This window comes from Musca autumnalis, unplaced genomic scaffold (genome assembly GCF_047663935.1).
Source record: "Musca autumnalis isolate F117 unplaced genomic scaffold, ASM4766393v1 scaffold_4, whole genome shotgun sequence".
Classification (NCBI taxonomy): domain Eukaryota; kingdom Metazoa; phylum Arthropoda; class Insecta; order Diptera; family Muscidae; genus Musca; species Musca autumnalis.
This window is the reverse complement of record NW_027411977.1, coordinates 25,846,937-25,871,625: the sequence shown is the minus strand read 5'-3', so window position 1 is coordinate 25,871,625 and position 24,689 is coordinate 25,846,937. Positions and strand designations below refer to the sequence as shown.

Genomic DNA, 24,689 nt, shown 5'->3' with positions numbered 1-24,689 from the left:
ATAGTAGCGAACACGATGATACCACGGTTCCAATCCCAGAAGATGGTATAGAATGTATAAAGCCCGGCCAAGATGAGGTAAAAACAGCAATCATCCGGCTGAAGAATAATAAAGCAGCAGCAGTCGATGGCTTACCAGCCAAGCTGTTTAAAACCGGAGGCGACGCGCTGGCAGGAAGAACGCGTACCCAAAGATTGGAACCTGAGCATCCTGTGTCCCGTCCACAAGAAAGGAGATAAGACTGTATGCTCCAACTATAGGGGCATAAGTCTTCTCCCTATTGCCTATAAGATAGTGTCAGGGATATTATGCGAACGACTAAAGCCAATGGTCAGCGAAATAACTGGACCATACCAATGTGGCTTTAGACCTGGCAAGTCCACCATTGACTAGATATTTACCCTGCGGCAAATCCTGGAGAAGACCCAAGAGATGCAGATCGATTATAAAGCAGCTTTTTGTCGATTATAAAGTAGCTTTCGGCAGTCCCCTCCGATCCAAAGGTATTCCATGCAATGTCTGAATTTGGTATCCCCGCAAAGCTCATCCGGCTTTGTAAGATGACTTTAACTGATACTAGATCTTCAGTTAAAATTGGAAAGAACCTCTCCGAAAAGTTCAGTACCAAAAGAGGTTTCAGACAAGGAGACAGCCTTTCGTGTGACCTATTCAAGATTTTGCTGGAAAAAGTAATATGAGACGCAAATGTCAAAAGAAATGGCACAATTTACACCAATAGGCACATGTTACTTGCCTATGCTGATGACATAGACATCATGGGACGATCAGTAAAGGAAGTAACTGATACCTTCAGGAAGGTCGAAGCAGAATCTGCGAAAGTGGATCTGGTGGTAAACGGCGAAAAGACCAAACTGCTGGTGTCGACGCGCAAAGCGTTTATAGAGCTCGGACCAACTGTGGAAGTTGGTACCTATAATTTTGAGGTAGTTAAAGACTTCGTCTACCTCGGCACTGCCATAAACACAACAAACAACATCAGTTGTGAAATAAGAAGAAGAATTGTATTGACCAACAGATGCTACTTTGGTTTAAGTAAGCAATTTAAAAACAAAGCCACATTTCGTCAAACAAAAATAACACTATACAAAACGCTGATACTACCCGTGCTAATGTATGGCTCCGAAGCATGGGTACTTGCGCAAGCAGATAAGGCAGTGCTTGGTGTGTTCGAGATGAAAATTCTTCTAATGATCTACGGGCCGATTTGCGTTGACGGTGAATATCGACGTCGTATGAACCACGAGCTATATCAGCTATACAAAGACATGAATATAGTTAAACGTATCGAGATGCAACGATTGCGTTGGCTAGGCCATATCATAAGAATGAGTGATGATGAACCCGCTAAAAAGGCGTATGAATACATGCCACATGGCGGTGCACGCAGAATTGGCAGGCCTAAGCTTCGATGGGACATTCAGTTATAGTTCAGTTATAGTTTTTTTTGTAGGGGTTTTCAGACTTAAGCCACTATAACCTAGCCATTTGTTAACCGATTTAAGAAAATAATAACTTGTTCGAAAGATATTATTCGCCCCTTTAAAAGGAAGAAGGATCAATAGATATCCGTTGTGAAAAAAAGAAAATATGTCCGTTTAAATTTGAATATGTAAGAAAGCCAAATTTTCACTACTTTTACCGATATAAAAAAACAAAGCGAAGTGACTAAAACGAACTAAAGGCACTTACGTTGTCCATGGATCCCAACACGATAAAATTTTGCATTATAACGCTTGAATATTTTTCGGGTCAAATTTTGTAGCACAATGTCATTTATCGATATTTTCCGAATAGTTTGCATCTTCTCAAGGCCAAAACTGCCTGAAGGAGCGTTCCAATGCTTTTGCGATGTATTAAAGAGTTCTTAATCACTGTCTTGGCTATAATTTTTGCTTTTGTATTGGATCGAAAATCTCAATGGTTTGGCCGTTATATGCTAAAATGTCCAAAAAACGTGGATAAAAAACTTAAAGTAAAAACGGGAGGCTCGATTTTCGCGGTAGACCTATGGTCTAGTGGACTTTTTTGCTCAGTTTAATCCCAGGAATCAGAAACGCGAAGGGCTCATTAAGGTTTTCAAATCGCCCCGGCCTAATATATATATCTTTATTTTATAATTTATATTTAAAAGAAATACTAAAAATTTTGACCCCAATTCGACCAAATTCGGAAACTCTCAGCCTGGTTAACATTGGCAACGAATGTGGCCATCGATTTTCATTTCATTAATGTTGTTGAGGTTGTTGGTTTGTTTTTGCTTTGAGGATGTGAGAAGATGCGCCCCATATTGATGATGATGTTGTTGGTTGGTCGGTTTGTTGGTTGGTTGCTCTGTTGGGGCTGTTCGCATTCCCAATCGCCTCTGTTACAACGTTGCATGCCAGAATTGGGTGTTGTTGGGTGCTATTTGAGTATGAAATATTTTTTTTGTATTCATTTTAGTGCTTAAAATTCTGCATTTGTTGTTGGCGGTATTATTGCTGTGTTGTTTGTATGCATTCATGCTCAAACCAAAAAAGTACTTCATGTATGAAAATATAGGCAAATCGGGTAGCACCACTAAATTGAAGTGCTCTAACAACAACAATATGCCAATGATATTAGTGTAGTCTACTTAATATGTAAGACATATAGAAGAACATACAGCAAAAAGTCGCAACATTGAACACCATCAAAAAAACATTACAATACCAACAACAACAACAAAATTGGTATCGTCAAAACAAATAATCGAATATCGGCTGACTGGCTGTTTGGCTAAATAGTATCTACGTTTAGTGGGTAAAATAAATGCTCTTTTTTCCTACTACAACAACAACAATTGCAACAACATTTAGAAAGCCACAGAGCCTGCCGTGGCAGAGTCTGCGGCGGCGGTGGCAGTTGTTTGGCATCGAACCGCATGCGGGTATATTTTTATTTTCGTATGATTCACAACACAATTTTCACGAGTTCAATTTTGTTTTTCTGGCGCAAGCTGTTCTGGCCGTCGTCGTAACCGAGGCTGACTAGTAGCTATAGCTAGCTAGCAGGCTGGCTGGCAGACTGACGGATGATTGTCATTGTATGTATTTGTTGAAAAAGTAAAAACAAAATAAAAACATCATTATTGTGACAACCAAAAAGGGGATGTAGATCAATGAACAATTTGTTTTGTTCTTCATTATCATCTTTGTCATAATCATTATTGTATTGAATGATAATAACGATCATTTACATTACATTGATGATAGACATGATCATGCTTTAGATGATAATGACAATCCCAATGAGGGAAAGAAAAACTCTCTTCTTCACATCACCATTGGATACTACTTTATGCTCGACATACGCGCTTACGGTTTTTCTGTTGTTTTTGTTTTTTGTGCGATATGCCAGACACACACTTTTCTAATTTTAGACAAAGTAATTAAAAACAAAACACAAAAAAAAAAGAAAAACTGAAAATGAAAATGAACAGCAACAAAAACTAAAACATAAAACGTTATATCGAAATAAACTTTGAACAGTGGGTGTTTAAGAAAAAAGTGATTTTGAACTTTTAGATTGGGTCTTACGAATTGGCGTTATACAGGAAGAGTTAGGGATAACTATAGGTATTGCCTACAACGCATTATAGTTGCCAGATGCTGGATATGAGCTTGACTTTCGAATTGTGGTTTGTTGGAAACTGAAGCTAAACTTGATCAAAGAAAGTACCCTACCAACACAAGCTACGGAAAATCAACTTCTGAAAGGAATACGATCATGAAGTTTGACTTTGACACCTTGTATCTCAAGACGCCCAACCCAGGCGAAATCCAGAGGGGTTTCAAGCAGGCACGGCATGTGGTGGCATTGAATGGGTTCATTTTCGAAGATGTTTGGAATAGAAGCCATGCAAGGAGTTATGCAACATCTCAGCCAAACGTAAGCCGTAGACTGGTAGTTGGTGTGGGCTCTCTTGTGGGAGGGTCGCGCTGAATGTGGAGTTGCATTATCTACCAGCTGGAAAGATAGGAAACCATGGTGGTGAACTGGACCAAACTCGGCTCAAGCAAGTGCCGTTGGTTGGGCGCCTGTATTCAGCTCGATGTTGAGGCAGGACCCACGTTAATCAGTAACATGTCATATACGAGGGGTTTTCGACACGAGACATTGCTTCAAATACGTGGATGTTTGGGAATCTCTGCCACCTGCCATCGGTCCCAAGCTATTTAATGCTCCGAGCTGGGAGTTTCATAGGAAAGTAGTTTGAAGAAGAGTGACCTGTAGTCGTTTTCTTGATGAGGATCCATGGGAGAAAAATTGACAAATTGTCAATCGTCTTTGGATTAGTGAACTAATTAAGTGACACCCAACATAATGAAACACCTATGCTTCGATAGCTTGCTATTGCAATCATTTCCTCCAAAAAAGGACCCATACGAGATTCTTGAGAAAGAATTTGGGAAGGTTAAGATGAAGCTCAAGAGTAAATCCGATCGAAATAAATCTTTACTCCAAACCAATGGAGGCCTAATTGCAGCACGACGTTAAAGGCTTTGCATCGAAAGAAATAGATAGCTAACTCACAAGTAACCGCTGCCTTCGAAACCAATATCTCGAATGCCCATAACAATTGAAACCTTTTGACAATTTTATGGCAAAGGAACCTAAGGTAATCAAGACCCTATAGAAGAGTGACACTCGTATGACACTCAGTCTAGCTTTGTCATAGGTTAATTTTTCATGGTCAAATCTAAACCTTTAAGTAAGGGCTTCGCTTTACTAACGTGGGGTTTTACCTTATTTAATCCAAAAAATTTTGGTTTTACTACTCACAAAATACCAATTTCAGTCATTTCTGTGGGATAATGACGTCACAACCTTCAGAGGAAGTATTGTTCTAGGAGGCTATATAGAAACGTGCACCTATACCGTCGGAAAGTTCTATACACCCAACGATAACTAATTACCAAATTTCACCCATTTTGGTGGGATAATGAAGCTAAAACCTTGAAAATACCGAATATCGGGAGGTACCGTTCTATGGGGGCTATATAAAGGCGTGGACCTATACCAACAAATTTCAGGTGGAACGTTTTATATCCTCAACGCAGACTAATTAAAAATTTTCAACCATTTTGGTGGGATAATGAAGCTAAAACCTTCAAAATAGCGAATATCGGGAGGTACCGTTCTATGGGGCTATATGAAGGCGTGAACCTATACCAACAAATTTCAGGCGAAATATTCTATACACCCAACGATAACTAAATACCAAATTTCAGAAATTTTGGTGTGATAATGAAGCTAAAACCTTCAAAATACCGAATATCGGGAGGTACCGTTCTATGGAGACTGTATTAAGGCGTGGACCTATACCAACAATATTTTTGTGGAACGTTTAATATCCGCAACGAAGAATAATTACCAAATTTCAACCATTTTGGTGGGATAACGAAGCTAAAACCTTCAAAATACCGAATATCGGGAGGTACCGTTCTATGGGGGCTATATGAAGGCGTGAACCTATACCAACAAATTTCAGGTGGAATGTTCTATACACCCAACGATGACTAAATACCAAATTTCAGCCATTTTGGTGGGATAATGAAGCTAAAACCTTCAAAATACCGAATATCGGGAGGTACCGTTCTGTGGGGGCTATATGAAGGCGTGGACCTATACCAACAAATTTCAGGTGGAACGTTTTATATCCTCAACGCAGACTAATTAACAATTTTCAACCATTTGGTGGGATAATGAAGTTAAAACCTTCAAAATACCGAATATCGGGAGGTACCATTCTATGGGGGCTATATGAAGGCGTGAACCTATACCAACAAATTTCAGGTGGAATGTTCTATACACCCAACGATAACTAAATACCAAATTTCAGCCATTTTGGTGGGATAATGAAGCTAAAACCTCCAAAATACCGAATATCGGGAGGTACTGTTCTATGGGGGCTATATGAAGGCGTCAACCTATACCAACAAATTTCAGGTGGAAAGTTCTATTCACCTAACGATAACTAAATACCAAATTTCAGCTATTTGGGTGTGATAATGAAGCTAAAACCTTCAAAATACCGAATTTCGGGAGGTACCGTTCTATGTGGGCTATATGAAGGCGTCAACCTATACCAACAAATTTCAGGTGGAAAGTTCTATACACCCAACGATAACTAAATACCAAATTTCAGCCATTTTGGTGGGATAATGAAGCTAAAACCTCCAAAATACCGAATATCGGGAGGCACCATTCTATGGGGGCTATATGAAGGCGTGAACCTATACCAACAAATTTCAGTCGGAAAGTTCTATACACCCAACGATAACTAAATACCAAATTTCAGCCATTTTGGTCGGATAATGAAGTTAAAACCTTCAAAATACCGAATATCGGGAGGTACCGTTCTATGGAGACTATATTAAGGCGTGGACCTATACCAACAAATTTTAGGTGGAAAGTTCTATACATCCAACGATAACTAAATACCAAATTTCAGCCCTTTTTGTAGGATAATGAAGCTAAAACCTTAAAAATACCGAAATCGGGAGGTACCGTTCTATGGGGGCTATATGAAGGCGTGAACCTATACCAACAAATTTCAGGCGAAATATTCTATATACCCAACGATAACTAAATACCAAATTTCAGAAATTTTGGTGTGATAATGAAGCTAAAACCTTCAAAATACCGAATATCGGGAGGTACCGTTCTATGGAGACTGTATTAAGGCGTGGACCTATACCAACAATATTTTTGTGGAACGTTTAATATCCGCAACGAAGAATAATTACCAAATTTCAACCATTTTGGTGGGATAACGAAGCTAAAACCTTCAAATACCGAATATCGGGAGGTACCGTTCTATGGGGGCTATATGAAGGCGTGAACCTATACCAACAAATTTCAGGTGGAATGTTCTATACACCCAACGATGACTAAATACCAAATTTCAGCCATTTTGGTGGGATAATGAAGCTAAAACCTTCAAAATACCGAATATCGTAAGGTACCGTTCTGTGGGGGCTATATGAAGGCGTGGACCTATACCAACAAATTTCAGGTGGAACGTTTTATATGCTCAACGCAGACTAATTAACAATTTTCAACCATTTTGGTGGGATAATGAAGCTAAAACCTTCAAAATACCGAATATCGGGAGGTACCGTTCTATGGAGACTATATGAAGGAGTGAACCTATACCAACAAATTTCAGGCGGAATGTTCTATACACCCAACGATAACTAAATACCAAATTTCAGCCATTTTGGTGGGATAATGAAGCTAAAACCTTCAAAATACCGAATATCGGGAGGTACCGTTCTATGGAGACTATATTAAGGCGTGGACCTAAACCAACAAATTTTAGGTGGAACGTTTTATATCCTCAACGAAGACTAATTACCAAATTTCAACCATTTTGATGGGATAATGAAGCTAAAACCTTCAAAATACCGAATATCGGGAGGTACCGTTCTATGGGGGCTATATGAAGGCGTGGACATATACCAACAAATTTCAGGTGGAACGTTTTATATCCTCAACGCAGACTAATTAACAATTTTCAACCATTTTGGTGGGATAATGAATCTAAAACCTTCAAAATACCGAATATCGGGAGGTACCGTTCTATGGGGGCTATATGAAGGAGTGAACCTATACCAACAAATTTCAGGCGGAATATTCTATACACGCAACGATAACTAACTACCAAATTTCAGCCATTTTGGTGGGATAATGAAGCTAAAACCTTCAAAATACCGAATATCGGGAGGTGCAGTTCTATGGGGGCTATATGAAAGCGTGGATTTATACCAACAAATTTCAGGTGAAAAATTCTATACATCCAACGATAACTAAATACCAAATTTCAGTCATTTTGGTAGGATAGTAAAGCTAAATCCTTAAAAATACCGAAAATCGTGAGGTACTGTTCTATGGGGGCTATATCAAAACGTGGACCGATATATCCCATTTTCAATACCAACCATCCTGCCAGTAATAAAAACTTCTGTACCAAATATTGACGCTCTATCTTTAAAAAGGAATGACAAATTTAATTATACCCTCCATATGGTGGAGGGTATAAAAATCTCACAAGCAAAGTGATGTGCACAATTTGCCCCACCGTGCATAAGAGATTTTACACATTTGTTTTGAACGTACGACGACCGCGAACGCAACGACTACAGCAAAAAGAGTTCGAATGCGAAGTTACGTTGGGAAAAATCATCATGCATTATAATTATTCACCTAACGATAACTAAATACCAAATTTCAGCTATTTGGGTGTGATAATGAAGCTAAAACCTTCAAAATACCGAATTTCGGGAGGTACCGTTCTATGTGGGCTATATGAAGGCGTCAACCTATACCAACAAATTTCAGGTGGAAAGTTCTATACACCCAACGATAACTAAATACCAAATTTCAGCCATTTTGGTGGGATAATGAAGCTAAAACCTCCAAAATACCGAATATCGGGAGGCACCATTCTATGGGGGCTATATGAAGGCGTGAACCTATACCAACAAATTTCAGTCGGAAAGTTCTATACACCCAACGATAACTAAATACCAAATTTCAGCCATTTTGGTCGGATAATGAAGTTAAAACCTTCAAAATACCGAATATCGGGAGGTACCGTTCTATGGAGACTATATTAAGGCGTGGACCTATACCAACAAATTTTAGGTGGAAAGTTCTATACATCCAACGATAACTAAATACCAAATTTCAGCCCTTTTTGTAGGATAATGAAGCTAAAACCTTAAAAATACCGAAATCGGGAGGTACCGTTCTATGGGGGCTATATGAAGGCGTGAACCTATACCAACAAATTTCAGGCGAAATATTCTATATACCCAACGATAACTAAATACCAAATTTCAGAAATTTTGGTGTGATAATGAAGCTAAAACCTTCAAAATACCGAATATCGGGAGGTACCGTTCTATGGAGACTGTATTAAGGCGTGGACCTATACCAACAATATTTTTGTGGAACGTTTAATATCCGCAACGAAGAATAATTACCAAATTTCAACCATTTTGGTGGGACAACGAAGCTAAAACCTTCAAATACCGAATATCGGGAGGTACCGTTCTATGGGGGCTATATGAAGGCGTGAACCTATACCAACAAATTTCAGGTGGAATGTTCTATACACCCAACGATGACTAAATACCAAATTTCAGCCATTTTGGTGGGATAATGAAGCTAAAACCTTCAAAATACCGAATATCGTAAGGTACCGTTCTGTGGGGGCTATATGAAGGCGTGGACCTATACCAACAAATTTCAGGTGGAACGTTTTATATGCTCAACGCAGACTAATTAACAATTTTCAACCATTTTGGTGGGATAATGAAGCTAAAACCTTCAAAATACCGAATATCGGGAGGTACCGTTCTATGGAGACTATATGAAGGAGTGAACCTATACCAACAAATTTCAGGCGGAATGTTCTATACACCCAACGATAACTAAATACCAAATTTCAGCCATTTTGGTGGGATAATGAAGCTAAAACCTTCAAAATACCGAATATCGGGAGGTACCGTTCTATGGAGACTATATTAAGGCGTGGACCTAAACCAACAAATTTTAGGTGGAACGTTTTATATCCTCAACGAAGACTAATTACCAAATTTCAACCATTTTGATGGGATAATGAAGCTAAAACCTTCAAAATACCGAATATCGGGAGGTACCGTTCTATGGGGGCTATATGAAGGCGTGGACATATACCAACAAATTTCAGGTGGAACGTTTTATATCCTCAACGCAGACTAATTAACAATTTTCAACCATTTTGGTGGGATAATGAATCTAAAACCTTCAAAATACCGAATATCGGGAGGTACCGTTCTATGGGGGCTATATGAAGGAGTGAACCTATACCAACAAATTTCAGGCGGAATATTCTATACACGCAACGATAACTAACTACCAAATTTCAGCCATTTTGGTGGGATAATGAAGCTAAAACCTTCAAAATACCGAATATCGGGAGGTGCAGTTCTATGGGGGCTATATGAAAGCGTGGATTTATACCAACAAATTTCAGGTGAAAAATTCTATACATCCAACGATAACTAAATACCAAATTTCAGTCATTTTGGTAGGATAGTAAAGCTAAATCCTTAAAAATACCGAAAATCGTGAGGTACTGTTCTATGGGGGCTATATCAAAACGTGGACCGATATATCCCATTTTCAATACCAACCATCCTGCCAGTAATAAAAACTTCTGTACCAAATATTGACGCTCTATCTTTAAAAAGGAATGACAAATTTAATTATACCCTCCATATGGTGGAGGGTATAAAAATCTCACAAGCAAAGTGATGTGCACAATTTGCCCCACCGTGCATAAGAGATTTTACACATTTGTTTTGAACGTACGACGACCGCGAACGCAACGACTACAGCAAAAAGAGTTCGAATGCGAAGTTACGTTGGGAAAAATCATCATGCATTATAATGAGGGGGCCCCCTTGCGTTTACGACAAAGCAAAGTAAAGCGGCAACAACGAAGGCACAGCAAAAACCTAAAAAAGAGGGAAAATTGTTGAATGTTTTTCCATTTTCATTTCATTTCAGTTTTGTTTGTGTGTTTTATTTTTCGCGTTCATCTACTTTGTCTGGTCGTCTGTCAGGCCAGATGTCTGTCTGTCTGTCGGTCTCCCTTGTCTATTCGTATGCTGCTCCGGCGATGTGTTACTGGATGGCTGGCTGGCAGATTGTTTGGTTGGCGTTGTGTGTATCTTGTGCGAGTTTCGAAAACAGAAATTTTGAAATCATTTTGAAATCTCACTTTTTTCCATTTCAGTTTCTTTTGATGGCAACAAAACGCAACAACACCGCCACCCTCTCTCTTTCACTACCTTGAACACGACGACGACGGCACCCTTGGCGTTTGACACCACCCCCTCCACTACCCAAGAATCAAAAGACCATTTTATTGTGGTTCACTGCTGTTACTAGCTGCAAGAAATTCTAAGTCAGAACAGAACAAAAAAATACAAAACATGAGGTTAAAGGAAAATTCTGAAATTCATTCATTATTGCTTGATCAAACCAAAAACAACAACGACATTAGTGCAAGTATCTTCGTCACACAACCCTTTCATTCTTTCTTCCTTCCGCCCAACAACCATCCTGTGTTTCATGGCATTCTTTCACATGTTTGTCCATCACACAAAATCATTGCTGTCTGTCCTCATAATTTATCCTCCTCACATATCATGATCACAATTATTGCTTGTTCCTGTTCTTCTTCTTGTAGTTGTTCTTACCATTATTCTTTAATTTGTTTTGTTTTGTTTTTATTTTAATGTTTTATTTTGCTATAATTTTTGTTTTGTTTTTTTTTTTTTGTTGCTGTCCCATCTCCATCACATGCGTTATGATGATGTGAGGCGAATGATGGGACAGACATACTCTGGGAATATACGGATATACGCACAGATCACATTATTCATATTTATCAACTCGTCATTAAATGAACGAACGAAAGCAACGAACAACGTAAGAAATATTCAACGGCCGATATCCACTAGAATATACATATAGTATCCCAGTCAGCATTTTTTGAAAATTTTAATCAAATTCGAGTCTTTTTTGATCCGACTGCACGATTAAAAAGCTAGAATATGAGCTCATTTTCTGATCATAAATGACTCCTTTGTCGGTAGGAAAACATAACCTCAGGCGACTCTTCTAAACAAATCACAAATGAGTCTTTTTCGAGTCGTATTTCAATCATTTATTGGTGTTTTGTTGATTAATTTCGGACCCTTTTTCGAGTCTTTTTAGAGTCATGTTTATAATCATTTATGAGTCTTTAGGGAGTCATTTATGAGTCTTTTTGTTAGACGAAATAAATTAAAAAAATTTTCTTTTTATTCTTCTTTGTTTCTTTCCTTCGTTTTATAGTCTTTTCTGCTTTGTTATGTCTTCTAATTATCCTTTATGTTGCTTGGTGGTTAGTATACTGCTTCTTCATTTCACTTGGCAAAACCTGTTGTGTTGTGTTTATCTGTACCTTTAATATTATACGTTACATTTATATCAAAATTTTGTAGAAAGTGTATATGAGAATTTTATTTTTTTATTTACAACCAAATAAAAATAAAACAAAGCAATCAGTTTTTAATCACCTAACTGTTCAAAATATGATCAGAGTATACATAATTATAATCACTTTTCAAACACCTGTATGACCCTTTTTTGATTAAGCATTTTTCAATCTTCCAGATGATCAAAATGTGACAATAAATAATAAAAAATTGTCACATTTTAAACACCTCAATGATTTATTTGTGATTGCTACACATTTGTTGTTGTATTTTAAATTGAACTCTTTTTAATCATTACAGGGAGTCACTTTCGAGTCCCTTTCTGATCACACAAGCGACTTAATCAATTTTTGATCACCAAAAGGACTCTAAAAAGACTCCTCAATGTGATTTTTGAAAAAACAGTCTTCTAAATGCTATCTGGGATGTATATATTGCTTTAGTGTGCGTAAGTTTTTCTTACACTCAACTAATATGTGTAGGCTGTGTTTATGTGTGTGTGTGAATGTTCTCTTCTAGGCGGAACAATGCCAAAAATTTTCACTGAAAATTCATTTTGTTGTACTTGGGCGTAATGTAAATTAATGTTATTTTGCTACGTAACTGCTACGTAAGTACATACGTACGATGAAAACGAAACAATTTTCCATTTTTCTCATTACTTACGCATTCGCTGGTTCTATCCAATATTGAGTGTATAATAACATACAGTAGGCGCCATTCATATCTTTAGTATCCATTTTATTTAAGTGTTCCCATTAAATTAACCATTGCAAATTTTGTGTTTATTAAAACGATGAGAAATAATTACACTGTGCAACAATGATAGGACTTTCACGACATTAGTTTCCCATTTATTAAAATCGTGATCGATCGATCACAAATACTGTTATGTCTGCAAACCCAGCAACAATTTGGGAGCCACATTAACCGAAAAACTCATTACAAAGTAATATATTCAAATTACCATCTGCATGAGCAGTAAGCTGAAAAATAATTCGTTATTTCTTTAAATTTTTCTAAGGCAAGACCACTTTATTTACTCATTACAATATAATGAGTAACGGTGGAATAGAGTGGGTAAACATTTTTGATGTACATGTTAACGTTTAAACAACTCTAATGTATGTGGAATAAAGCCCGTTAATTGGTAATGGGAGCTTTTTCGGGAAAGATCAAAAATATTTCCGATCTTTGTAAAACGTTATTTTTTACTACACCTTTTTATACCCTCAGCCTTTAGCCTTTATATACACTATTATACGATGAAAATGTGCCTCATCGAAATAATATTTTTAGACCTCAAGTATGTTTGGACGAAATGTGTTCCAGACAATTTGGAGTCGATCTAGCCATGTCCGTCCGTCTCTCTGTCTGTCCTGCCGGCTGGTGCGCACGATAACTCTCGAACGGATGAACCGATTCGGTTCAAATTTTGGCTTTCGTAATATTTTGCCCAAACTTAGTTTAAGTTCGAAGATGAGCTACATCGGTACACTCCTTCCGGTACCTCCCCACAAAAGTTCGAAAATGTTCGGAAATTTTGTGCGCACGATAACTCTTGCAGGAATTAAACGATTTGATCCATACTTTACACATCGTGAAATTTCTACCACACTTAGATGATGTTCCAATATGGACTCAATCGGTCCACGCCTTCGGGTACATCCCACACAAAATTTCGGAAAAGTTCAGTTTAGGACCTGCTCTCGAATCGCTTTGATTTTTGTTATAGCAACTTGTATTCACTGCCCCCCATACGACGGTATAAGTTTCATCAGGGGCAAGTCCATACTTCCTGAGAAAATAGCCTGAAAGTTACAAAAAATCCTATGACACCGTGTGTAGTAGTTGGAGCGCAAGATAACTCTCAAACGAATCTGCCGATTCCTTCCAAAATGGGGCATTCGTAATATTTTGTGCAAGCTTAGTTTAAGTTCGAAGATAAGCCATATCGGTCCAATCCTTCAGGTACCTCCCCCACAAAGGTTCAAAAATGTTCGGACAAATTGTGCACACGATAACACTATGCAACACTGAAAATGCAAACAACTTCTAGCATGGATTTTTTGAAAGTACATATTTAGACTACAAAAACCCTAGTTGGGTTTTGTCCTGTCAGATCCAGTTCGGATTTTATGACCTCATCTAAACCGGGCTAAATCTTCACTTTTTTGCATTTATCAGGCCTTTATCTCAGAAACGAATAGGAATTTGGCCTTGCTGTCTTTAGCAAAATTGTAGCCCTAAACTAGTAGAACTTATCTCTTGAAGAAACCACATAAGAAAAACTCCATCTAGGGCATATCAAGAGAAATTAAATGCCGAATAGAAATGGCAAGAAGCAATTTTTTCAAACATAACAAAGTTTTACTTAGCCACGACATAAGTCTTACTACAAAAATACGATTTGTAAAATGTTACATATGGTCCGTTTTGTTGTACTCTGCGGAAACATGGACTTTGAAAGCTGTAGATGAAAAAAAGACTGAACTCGTTTGAAATATGGATATATCGTCGAATTTTAAAGATCCCATGGACCGAGCGCATTACAAGCGACGAAGTGTTAGAACGCATGCAAGTCGAACGCCAATTAATAAAAATTATAAAAACACAAAAAACCGCATATCTTGGTCACATTATGAGGCATGAAAAATATAAGCTTCTGCAAACAATTATCCAAACAAAAATCGATGGGAGAAGACCGAGAGGGCGACGGGAAACATCATGGCTCAAAAACATTCAAGACTGGACTGGACACCATAATGAAAGAACTCTTCTGAATGCCGCCAAAAACAGAAACTTATACATATATAAATTAATAAACTGATTTGTTAAATATACCAAATTATCATTATGTAATTGTATGATCGCTAAAACCCGAATACGGAATGGCAAATAAAGAAAAGATCGGCTAAACTATTGGGAGTTGAACCAAGTAACCTTTTGCAAAAACCTTCCAAATAAAGTTCTCAACAATTCTTTAGAACATTCTGAAACTCTAAAATGCTTACTTCATGTTGTTTCAGCGGTATTTTGCATCATATCTTTTACAACACGTATTTCAAACACAGTTCACACCAACAGTTTATTCTCGCATTTCGGATTTCACTACATTCTTGACATTTTTATTAAATCGTCGTTGAAAAATGTACTGAAAACAACGGCATAGAGACATTCTACAACTATGGTATGTTCTGAAGAGTTGTGCATTACATCCCAGGGAATATTTTTCCAAAAGAAAATATTCAGAAAAAATTAACGGTTTTGGAGATACGGTGCGAAATGTATAAAAATTGTGGACTTTTTGCATATATTTTGAAATTTGAGCCAACAAATGTAGTTTTTCGAGTTCATTATTTCTCCAAATATTTTATTCTTGTCCTTATCTACAAATTTGCTTCAGAGGTCAGAAGAAGATTTGCATTGGTTTCAGAGATATAGCCCCGAATTTCTTTAAAAACTCAATATTTAGCCATGTTTAGATGGGGCCATAAAATCCGAGCTGGATCTGACACAACAAAACCCAACTAGGGTTTCTTGTCTTTTGGGTCTGTGCTTTCAAAAAATCCTCAGTTCGAAGTGTTTGCACAAGATCATCTTTAAAATGTTGCACAGTGTAACTCTAGATGGGAGTGGCCGATTTGGTCCATACTTTACAGATCCTAATATATCTACCAGATATAGATCAGGTTCGAATATGGACTATATTTGTTCACTCCTTCTGGTATCTCCCACACAAACTTTTGGATAAATTCACTTTAAGACCTGCTCTCGAATGAATTTAGTTTTTGTTGAAGCAGCTTGCATTCGCTGCCTCAATTACGACAGTAAAAGTTTTTTTAGGGGCAAGTCTATACTTCTTGTGAAAACAGCCCGAAAGTTGTAAAAAACCCATATGACATCATATGCTGTGGCTGGAGAGCTTGAACCCAATACAGCGTTTGTCCACACTTTGGATATTCTAATATTTCTTCGAATTTTAGATGAAATTCGAAGGTGGTGCTTATAGGTCCACTCCTGCCGGTACCTCCCCCCAAAAGTTCAAAAATATTCAATAAAATGGTACGCGAGATTTCTCATTGACGTAGCAACCGATTTGGTACAATCTTTGGATCTCTAAATATTGTCGAAACTTAGTTTGTGTTCAAATAGTGCCATATCCGTCCAATACTTGTGGTACCACCCACACAAATGTTGAAAATTTTTATGTGGTTAAGGGTCTGTTCGAGGATCCTTCGGACACTTTTACGGAAAGTTCTGTTTACAGCGATATTATGTATAGCTCTATCTATCGATATCCCCAGCAATTTTTGAGCTTTAATCCTATCCATACTTTTGTCGGTTGATAGTCCCAATATTTTGAAAACCCCCCTAAATACATAATTTTTTTGGGAAAAAAGTATTTTAAACCACACAGGCTGAAAAAAATAACAAAAAATACAAAACAAATCAAATTCGACCAATATTAAAGATGTTATGTGTATTTCTTTGCATATAGTTTTTACAGAATACTACTTTTTCAAAGCGCGATATCTCTGGAGCCATTGGTCAAAAAATCTGAAAATATACTAAAATGTTTTGCTGATGAGCAGCATCACTACTGCAAAAAATAAAGGAAATCAAAAACCCCTTTTTGAAAAAGTGACCAATTTCACTCAGAAATCCCCTTACAACAATGTAGAAGGGGTATTATTATAAGTTTGTTTTGCCCAACATTCATGTAACATAGTTGGTCTGTTCCTTTACTTTTGAAAATGGTAAAACCGGCAAAAGTAGTAAAAGTTGTAAACTGCTCCCCATATGAATTGTTTGGTGTCTTAAGTAAAGGAACGCTTTTCGGGTAAAAAGTAGTAAAACTTGAAGATTCTTCCACGTAAAGGAACAGAGCTAGTGAAATATTCGTCGCAGGCCTCGCTTGCCATTTTTCATAACTCGTCGGGATAAAGCGAACAAGCCATATGTGTCCGTCCATTTAAAGTTGTAATAAAAATTCCAGACGTCAAGGCATTGTATGAGGAGATCGAGTTCCGATCAGAAGATATGTCATTAGTTGTTGGTGATAATTGTAAGGGGTGTGTGTAATGAACCAAAAACAACATTTTTATCCGATTTAGTAGATATCCTGTATGTCGCAATAATTTCAAATTTTTGGGAAAAGTTTGAGTTTAAGACAAATAATAAGCTTGTAATTTAACATGATGATAGTAATTAGCGGGTTTAATGGACCAAAACTTTCGGTTGAAAATAGCGTTCCACCCACCTAAGTTATATCAGCAAGATGAATTCTTGGCCTTTCCACTGATGCCAATTGTATTAATATACATGGTCAGGTAACAGATTTTTAGCTTAATATAATATATACCCTGATCCCACAGTTTTAATTGTTTGTAGTGTAACCATAATAACAATAGAGGTCGCTTTTCTAGTTCTATATTGACAACATTTTCAACGAGTTAATAGTTTAGGTCAAGGAAGATTCCAATAATTTTGGATGATGATCGGATTAAACTTGACGGATGAAAATGGTAAAAAAGATGCAAATTTAATTTTATATGCATATATAAATTTAATTCGGCAAAGTAGCTTATAAATATTTGGGCAAATAACTTTTGACTTTTCGCTGGATGCTAATTACAATAAAGTAGCGTTTAAATAACGAAACAACCTAATATATAAATGGGTGAGAACTGTCAACTTTTATTATTTCTTTTAAAGATCCGAAAATTTCAGTTCAAACAATTGATTTCCATTTGACATGTACTTAAAACCAAACAGGTAAGCCACTTTTGCATCATCGATCAAATCGAATAGTTTTAAAAAATGAAACGATCTTTATAATTAACAAGTAAGAAAGTGTTGCGGAGGAGGTAATTAAAGGATTAGGCCGACATAGTCCATTATGGAAGTGGATTTTATTTTGATAATTATATCTTTTCGATAGATATCGCGCCCACTAGTCATTTCAGTTGGTCATTGTATAACTTTTGGAATCGGTTGATCAGTTCGAGAGTTATCGTGTTCTACAGTCACTACATTTGGTGCCATATGGGTTTTTAACACCTCTCGGGCTATTTTCTCCAGAAGTAAGGACTTTCCCATGAAAAAAAAACTTTTACCGTCGCAATGGAGGCAGCCTATACAAATTCTTTCAATGTGCTTCCTGAAGCAATGGACCGATATGGCTTATCTTCGAACTTAAACTAAGCTTGGACAAAATATTACGAAGGCCAAATTTTGACCAAATCTGCAGATCCGGTCGAGATTTTTCTTGCGCTCTAACCACTACACACGGTGTCATAGCGTTTTTTGCATACTTCAGGCTATTTTCTCAGGAAGTATGGACCTGCCCCTGATGAAGCTTTTACCTTAGTATGGGTGCAGTGAATACAAGCTGTTGCAACAAAAATCAAAGCGATTTGAGAGCAGGCCCTAAACTGAACTTATCCGAAATTTTGTGTGGGAGGTACCCGAAGGAGTGAACCGATTTAGTTCGTATTGGAATGTCATCTAAATCTGGTAGACATTTCACGATGTGCAAATATGGAGCAAATAGGTTACTCCCTTCAATAGTTATCGTACGCCCAAATTTTCCGAACATTTTTGAATTTTTGTTGGGGAGGTGCCTGAAGGAATGGACCCATATGGCCCATCTTCGAACTTAAACTAAGTTTGGACAAAATATTACGAAAGCCAAACTTTGGAAAAAATCGGCTCATCCGTTCGAGAGTTATCGTGCGCACCAGCCAGACAGACACACAGACGGACATTGCTAAATCGACTCCAAATTATCTGAAACACTTTTGGTTCAAAAATACTTCGGGTATAAATGGATTATTGCGATGAGGCACATATTGCCCGTATGAAAGTGTATTTACCCTCAATAGCATAAATGCTGAGGGTATAAAAAAATGTATGATCCGAATACACACAAATGTATGATCATACGGCTTGGGATTATGACGGACTGCTTGGCAAATGCAATATAATCAGAGAAGACCTCACATTTTTTTGTTTGCAAAGCACAAAGGACGTATTACATTAGAGTTCTTAATATTACATAGAATACTTGATACTTGAAAAATTGGAATTTTTACAAAATTTTGCAATATGCGTTGTATTTGAACACATAAATCCTCTCAATTGGTATCAGTAAAAAGGCCCAAAATCCATATTTTATCAGTGCGCATATAGAGGGAAAAAGCTGTCAAATGTACAATTTCGTTGCAAAATAGAAATTATCAGATTTTTATGCAAAACTTCGGTGTTTTGGCTACGTTAAATGTCATCCGTTTACACTGTGCAACAAAATGGAGGTGAAAGTCCGGGGCACGGAAAAATCGATTAATTGTCAATGAGAGCCGTACCTTAAATTTTCTGAGCGACATTTTTGCAGAACATGTCGAAGCTGAAAAACGTCATATTGTTGTACTCTTATAGCGGCTCTTAAAATAAAGGACGAAAAGGACATCGAAGGAAGCGAGTTAGAAAGTCGAAGTGCTCCACGAAAATAATCCTCTTTCGATTTGACTGAAGATCAGTCATCTCAAAAATAAGCTAAAGCAACATTGAACAAAGATATAACGCTAATTCCTGATGGCTTACAGGGCCTCTAGTAAAAACCTCATCACGCCATAACGCGAAAGTTCGATTCACGGCGGATCTGTCCTTCGGGGTTCTTAATTAACAATCAAGGACTTTCATCTCACAGTGTTATCAACCAATAGCATACATAGTCCGCCTTATTTGCAATGTATCCAAACCACGGATGACGCCTATCATTATATCTGAACTTCATAAGCTGTAGTGTTCTTTCAATATATGGTATTCTATTAAGTATGACTGAATTTCTTTAAAATTAAGTGTTTTAGGAGGGATCCCATAATTTTGAACATTAAAATAAAGGTGTGTTGGTAAGGTGTGTTGGCATCAATGTAGAAAAATGGGCTGAAGCCAACAAGTTTTTTATGCTCCCTTCCAATTTCTGGCCTAACCTTACATTTTATAGACCTCTGCCCAGAGAAAAAAATCACAGAATACTCCATGGGCAACATGATACTAGTGTATGATTTTTCGATATATCGACATTCGACATTTTGAAGCCGGAATTTTGGTGTTTTTATTTTTTTTTAATAATTCGCACGCGCAACAAGATAATATTCTAAACTCATAATAGGATTATAGTTTAATGTATTTCTCATAAGTGTGCTCCTTACAGCTTCCTAGTAATTGGAGTCTAAAGGCCAACATTTGATGCGTAATATTTCTTGAAAAAAAAAACTATTTTTGCGTGTAAAATTTACAAGTGTCACACAATTTCCTATGAACCCCGCGTGAATTTAGTTTTTTTTTATTTGCCGGATCTAATGAGTCCTTCCGCGATCGAAGCCATCCACTAAAACCCTGGATATAAATACCTTGGAAATATGAAAATCAGCAAAAATATATTTTGACAAATCCGCGTACTAAACAGCGATTTTCTTTAAATTTTTTCCGTAAATGGAATCCTTTATACGCGATTATAATATTTGCGAAAATGCGTGTCATAAATTACAGAGATACGCGAGTAATATGGGTCTTTTACTCAAAATAGAATGTGGAAGCACATCCGCGGTTCTTGAAGAATCTATTTGAAATAGGTGTATATTGACGTATTTTTGATGGGCGCTAATGAAATCGGATGCGCATCAAAATCGTATGCACATTGTGCGACTTTTACCCACTTTAAGGTTTTTGGCATTGTGAGATGCAACTGACGGCACACTTTGGCCTGCAAACGGATGAGCATCAACTGATTTTAACTAATTCGCAAATAATAGGCTTTTTAATTTTCGCATTTTTTCAATGATTGCAATTTCAATATTACTCTTAATTTCCTGTCCTTATAAGTTATCACAGTAATCAACTAAGCTTTCACGATGGTAAATCATATCTCTTGATGAAGTTTTACCATATTAATTATTGTATGGATTTTAGCGAAAGAGTTGAAGAATTTCCAAATATTTTTTCTAATTTTTCGAATAAAACCAAAAAATATATTTGCAACAATATTTTCCAACAATAAGTTTTTCTCATCTGTTGTTGCTATAATATGCAATTTACATATCGACGCCTCCAAACAATAGTACGCTAAGTCGACTTAGCATGTTTTCAAGTTTTATATTTAACGTCCTTTAACTTAAATTCTGTCAAATTTTGGTAATGATCGGACAATCCAAACAGAAGTTATAAACAAATATTTACTTAGCATAGTACTGAAGGTCAAAGAAATTTCCAAACTTTTAGAGCTTGTCCTGCAAAACTCGCTTTTCAGAATTAGCAAACTATTATTTGGAGGTGTTGAACGTCCTTTAACTTAAATTCTGTCTAATTTTCGGTCAATCCGAACAGAAGTTATAAACAAATATTGACTTAGCATAGTACTGAAGTTCAAAAAAATTTCCAAACTTTGAGAGCTTCTCCTGCAAAACTCACTTTTTAGACTTAGCATACTATTTTTTGGAGGTGTCGATATGTGCCCAATCTCTATAAATTTGGTATCATATTTTTCTACGCATTGTCTAGATTCCGCATATATTTTTTAAGGGTTTGTTCGGACTCTGGGACAGGATAATTTGGTTTCACCTCAAGATTTTTTATTATTTGTTGATTTTCCGCGAAAATAATAATAAATTTAATAACTATTTAAACATCTACGAATAGATATGGAATGCTGTTAACGATTTATGCATAAATTTTCTCAAAACAACAAATAAGATATTTTTAAAAATTTTTTTTTTATATGAGAAAAAAAAACCGCTATAACATTTGCGCGGATTATCCAATTTTGTGAACGCGAACAGATTTGAAACCAGAATTTTTCCCTAACCTCTAACCAAAAATTGTATATGTGCTCGCAAAAAAATTTGGTTTTTGCAATATATTTGTATAATATTGTACGAAATATTTTGAAAATGCTCTCTGTAGTAAAAAATTGCATAAAATTCCAGAAAAGTTTCTAAATGTTACGTGTTTAGCTTAATTTAGAAACATTTTAGGGGTGTTATGAAGAAATGTGGTACTTAATAAAAACAACATAATCAGAAATAAAATCCCACTAGATATATTATTAAAAGTTTCAACTTCTATAATTTCTTGGGCTCACCAATGTTCTAATCAATTATTGTGGGAAGTCCCAGTTTCATTCGTATGTATGTATGTTTGTACGTATTTAGTCCATGAAGCCACTTTAAACAATTTGATGGATATTTTTGTTAATTTTATTTATTTAATATTAACTGAACTCACTGTATACAGTATTGTTTGCACTAAAATATTCATTATTGTATTTTTTTTTGTTGTTTTAATTTTTCTTATTGGCTAAGTTTCTTGCGTCTGTAGTGGTGCGTGAGTGTTGATTGCGGTATGATTTTTGATGTTTCACTTTTTTTATTGTTATTATTTTCTCATTTATTTATTTTTATTTTGGTTTAAGAAAAAAAAACTGAATTGAAAACAGAACGTAACGAATGAAACACCACAATTTCAGTTGTTGGTGATGATGATGACGGGGCGACGGCAATGATGAGGATCGTAATGAAGATCTTTACAGATAAAGATGTGTATAAATACATATACTACATATTTAAAACAAAAATTATATATACATAAATTTAAAACATAACTAGAAGAAGATCTTCATACACACTTAGTACATTCATATGTAAATAGTGTGTAATAGGCAAATATTTATATTTAAGTCTGTATTTGTAGTTTATTTCATGGCGCTGTAATCTAATGTTGTTCACTAAATGTAATATTTTCAAAACATTTTCATTTGTTATTCAAAAGTTGCTGTTTTATTTAAGCCATTATTCATTTAAGTTTGTTTTGCACCTTTTTTTGTTTTCAAAATTAATATCACTGGTAAGACTTTTCCAACCGTTCTTGTCACTTTTATTTGAAATTTTTGCAAAATTTTTTCTGTTTCAAATTTCAATTTTTTGCAAAAAATATGAATTTAGTGTGCTTAAAAACAACAACAATAGTAATGGAAAATACATACACCATCATATTCCAATTCACATAAACGCGTTTCCATACATTACGTCGCGTTACGCGTATGGATGGTCTAAATGAACCAAATGTTGTTGATGATGATGAACAACAACAACAATAATAATATCGGCAGCAGATGAGGAACGGCAATAAAAACAACAGAAAATAAACTACGGCAATGTGCACATTAACCGAGCGCGGCGGCGAATGTATTGTAGAATACAAAAACACACACATGCACAATTATTTATATTTATATGTATCACTTTTGGATGTGTTGTTGTTGTTCTTCTTCTTCTTGGTGTCTCGAGGAAAATTCAGTAAAAGAACAGAACTTTTATTTATTTTTTTTTGCTTTTAAATTTTCGTTTGTTTTTTCTTCTTCGATTAAAAAATTATACCGCCGCCTTTGCTAGGCGCGATTCTGTTTGACTCGTTTGATGTTTCTCGTCGTGGCTCGCCGTTATATTTTTCACAAAAACAAAAAAATTGGGAAGATATCCGAAAAATGAAAAACTAAATGGCATGAATTAAAATTCGAATTTCCGTTCGTCACCCGGTACGTTTTCGGAAAGACGTACGAACTCCACAAATTTAAAAAATTAACTGAACAACGAGAACCAACTTGGCCCAGCCGTACGAACATTGTACGTACGCACTTGTGTTTGGCCGCAAACAATAACACACAACATGTTTGAGACTGAGAGCGAAGGACCGAAATGTTCGTTACAACGCCACACCAGAAAATAACGAGCAACAGAGCCAACCAGCTGTTGCTGGTCATCGTGTTGTGGGTGTTTGGTTGTTTGTCTGTATGTGTGTCTTCTTGTTGGGGATGTCTGTTCAATTGGATGGATGTGTTGTTGTTGTTCCTGTATGATTGGTTAAAGGGGGGCGCTGAATGAATGGGTGGTCCCCAACCACCCTCTTCTAACATTAACTGCCGAACGCGCCAACAAGTGTTGGGAATTATTGGCCTCATCGTCGTTAATAACTGTGAGACACAACATTGCCGGCACCGCTGCTACTGATCTTGAGAAGACAACAAAGTCTCATGTAAACAAACATCCATCCATCCATATGTACGTAACTTTAACTTTTGTGGGTGTCACACTTGAACTACGATGCTCTTCTTATTCAGCTGTGTTTACTCAGCTATTTTAATTCAATATTTATTATGTTTCCCTACTTGAAGTTTGCCACTATTTTTACTCCATCAATTGAGAAATTTTTACAGATGAAGAGCAAATAGTTCCAGAGCTATGAACATTGATAGATAGGGTAACCAACGAGACGAAAACCTTTCTATAACATATATAATTTCAGTTGAGGTCTTATATAGCAATGACGACCTCTGTTGAGGACTTCTAGAGCATAGAAGAGATCTTATATACCATAGATGACCTCAGTTTAAGGTCTTCTATAACATAGATGACCTCAATTGAGGTCTTATATAGCATAGATAACCTCAGTTGAGGTCTTCTATAGCACAGATGACCTCAATTGAGGTCTTCTATAACATAGATGACCTCAATTGAGGTCTTCTGTAACATAGATGGCTAATGCCACAGC

At 36.5% G+C, this 24,689-nt stretch overlaps 1 protein-coding gene across 4 annotated transcripts in view; it reads right to left on the bottom strand.

Moving 5' to 3' along the window:
* Positions 1–23,742, bottom strand: part of vn (membrane-bound neuregulin protein vein) — a 137,652-nt gene extending 113,910 nt beyond the window's left edge. For all 4 annotated transcript variants that reach the window (XR_012412255.1, XR_012412254.1, XM_073980854.1 and 1 more), the window contains exon 1: positions 23,125–23,742. The gene's annotated coding sequence lies outside the window, so the exon portion shown is untranslated. The remainder of the gene's footprint in view (positions 1–23,124) is intronic.
* Between the last annotated feature and the right edge of the window lie 947 nt (positions 23,743–24,689).